The sequence below is a fragment of the Marmota marmota genome, unplaced genomic scaffold, assembly GCF_001458135.2.
Source record: "Marmota marmota marmota unplaced genomic scaffold, marMar, whole genome shotgun sequence".
Classification (NCBI taxonomy): Eukaryota; Metazoa; Chordata; class Mammalia; order Rodentia; family Sciuridae; genus Marmota; species Marmota marmota.
The window spans coordinates 655,417-659,024 of NW_026000241.1; positions in this window are offsets into that span (position 1 = coordinate 655,417).

Sequence of the window (3,608 nt, forward strand, 5' to 3'; positions counted from 1 at the left end):
CCAGGATCATATGCAATTTGTTGCTGCTGATCCTCATAAGGTCCCTTTCCTAACAACATATCTAGATTTCTCTGAGGATAACCAGCTGCTGCATTTCGCCTAGCCGTCTCCTTGCAAAATTCCTCATTGGCAACCTTCCATAACAGGTATTGTCCTCCATTTAGCACAGCTTTACACATATTAGCCCAATCTGCTGGCGTCATGTTCAAGTTGTTAATGGATTCGACCATGCTTACAGTGAAGGGTGCTTGAGGACCATAGGTTGTTACAGCCTCTTTTAGCTGCTTCACTGTTTTGAAATTTAAAACTTGGTAAAATCGCTGCCCTCCTGCCTCAAATACAGGGCATGTTAATATTTGAGATCTTGTCTCAGGATCCCAACTATCAACTGCGGGGGTTGGGGACCTCCCAGCATATGGAGGTGGCCTTGTTAGTTGGACACTTACGTCCTCTGGTGATAGAAAGGTGTTAGTAGCAGTCTCCTGTTGTAACTTTCCCCCTGATGGCTTTTTCTGTTTTACACTTTCTTTCTCTGTCTGACTAGCTTGAGAGGCCTTCTCTTTTACTTGAATCTTTTCCTCTGTCTGACTAACTTGAGAGACCTTCTCTTTTACTTGAATCATTATGTCTTCTTCTTCCTCTACCATTGTCTGAACTGAAGGCTTTGGACTAAGCAAACAAGATATGAACGTCCACAATGGCAATGTGCCAACTGGCAGAGTCCCTGGGCTTTTCTTTTCTATTCTTTTTAAATCTTCACCATGATGGTTCCATTGTGATATATTTAACAACTCCTCCTTAAAAAGCCATGGGCTACATTTTTGTATTGTATCAACGTATGCCCTGATTGTTCTTGATTTTACTGAGATGCCTCCTTCCTCTAACAATTTACTTAACACTCTTTCAGTTTGTTTTTTACTAATTTCTGATCCCGTATTTCTACTATAATACAACCCAACAAGATAACGCCTAACAAAACTGAAACAGAGTGAAACAAAATTGAAACAACACAAAAGCATTATAATAGCCTCCTGAAATGTCCATCCGTCCTTTCTCCCTATCTGTTCCTCAGATGTGAGCGGTTTTTCTTCCATCTTACACATCTCCAGGGACAGGCAACTTAAAACAAAAGTGAAACAAAATAACAAAAGAAGAATCTTAAAATGGCTACCCATCCTCTTGCCCTGCCCTCAGGGGCGAGCAGTTCACTTACCCTCAGTCGCTCCCCGTGCGAGCCACCAAATGCCGCAGTCTGGCTGGGCACAATCAGGAGCCACTTGTCAAAAGAAAGTAACTTTATTTTTAGAACCACACACGCCAAACAAAACAGCCTCTCAGGAAAAACCCTCAGAGCCTCAACTGCCACCACCGGCTTTCCACAAGCCTCTCTCTCCCACACAAGCTTCTCTCCACCTCCCACAATCCTCCTGCTCTTGAGGCTGATTGGCTGGGTCACGTGGGCGGAGCCAAAAAAGTCCCCCAATGAGCAGCTCCGTGGTCTGAAAGGGCAGGGAAACAGCCCAATGAGCATCACCGCAGAGGAGCCAATCAGCTAGATGTTGCTGGGGCCGAGGAGCCAATCAGCTAGATGTTGCTGGGGCCGAGGAGCCAATCAGCTAGATGTTGCTGGGGCAGCTGTGAGCCAATCATCAACCGGCAGCTGGAAGTTTGCTGGCAGCTGGAAGTTTGCTGGGGCCCCTTCGGCTGTGGCTCTCAACAATTGTGTCCAATTACAACTAAAAAAAAAAGATTCTATTTGATATTTTATTGAAATTGTATTTATTTTTAAGAAATGGGGTCTCTCTGTGTTTCCCAGACTGAATTCACCTCCTGGGCTCAAGTGAGTCTCCTCCCTCAGCCTCCTGAGTAGCTGGGCCTTCAGTTGTACACCACTGCACCAGCTAACTGAATATTGCTCTCTCAGCCTAGAATATTGGCCCCAGCAGATCATTGATCTTTTTCATTTTTAATTTTTTTATAACTTTATTTATTTATATGTGGTGCTGAGGATCGAAACCAGGACCTTGCAGGTGCGAGGCAAATGATGTTCTACCACTGAGCCATAACCCCAGCCCCTAAATTTTTTTTCCTTTTTTTTTTTTTTTTGCAGTACTGGGGATTGAATCCAGGAACACTATCACTGAGCTATACCCCTAGCTATTTTTATTTTTAGATAGGCTCTAAGTTCTGGAGGCTAACCTTGAACTTGCCATCCTCTGGCCTTGGCCTCCTGAGTCACTGGGATTACAGGATGTACCATAGTACTGTACATTGTTCTTTTTTTTTTTTTTAATATATTTAAAAAAAAATTTTAGTTGTAGTTGGATACAACACCTTTAATTCACTTATTTTTATGTGGTGCTGAGGCTTGAACCCAGGGTCCTGCACATGGGAAGTGAGTGCTCAACCACTGAGCCACAACCCCAGCCCTGTACTTTGTTCTTTCTATTCACCAAGTATCCCCACTGCGGCACACAATAGATGTTCAATAAATGGGTAAAAACAGTTGTGAATCTGCAGAGACCTTGATGAGTTCAATGTGTGACCTCAAGTTTTTCCATGCTGGGCACTGGGGAGGCCTCTTGTGGTCAAGCACACAGATGTGGCCACCTTGGACCTAAGTCATGGTCTAGTGGGAGAGAGATGAATATGATTAAATACTTTTGGGCCAGATAGAGAAATGAAACTTCTGGCAGGTTCTAAGAGGGATACCGGCAAGGAGCTGAACTTGAGACTGATGTGGGCTGGGTGTGGAGTTCTGTTTTAGAGTCGGTGGTTTAGGAAGGCTTCCCTGAAGGGGTGATATTAAGTTTTTCCAAATGACAAGAAGGTAGCAGCCCTGGGGAGATGTGGAGGGAAGATGTTTCAGGCTGAGGAAAGGTTAGCAATGATCTGAGGGCTGAGAAATACGGGCCCTGGGGCTTTTCCTACAGCTGTACTCAGGTGAGACTAGGAGGGTCTCGCAGGTTTGTACTCTCTCACCTCCTGCAGTAGGCAGCAGACCCAATCTTGACGCAACTCACCTTTATTTATTTATTTATTTTTGCAGTGCTGAGGATGGAAGCCAGGGCTTGCTGGCTAAGTGCTCCACCACTGAGTCACAGCCCTGGCCCACCCCATCCATTCTTGGGCTCTTTCTTCTCCCTCTCAATAAGCTCTGGTGACTTGTGCCTCCCAGTTGCCCAGGGCTGGTTCCCCTGGTCAGTTTTTGGTTTGGGGTTGGGGGGCATCTCTTGAAGAGGGGGGAGGGGAACACAACAGGGTTGGTATGCTCAAGGGTGCAGGGAGGGTGACAGTCTGAAAGCAGGGGTGAGGCTAGCAGATGAAGGGCCCACCTGTGTGTCTGTCGGCATGCATCTGTCCCCTGTGCGATGACACACAGGTGTCTGTCACTGGCTGTGTCTATTGATTTGTGTGGTCAGTCTGTATCTGTGTGTCTTTCACATGTGGGTGTCAGCACATGCATTTGTCTTGTGCATCTATGTGTGTTGTTTGTGTGGTGACTGTTTCCCTGTATAGGACACTGTGCTGAGTGAATGTGGTTAATTCTTGTGTTGGTCTGTATGTATATATATATATATATATATATATATATATATATATAACTC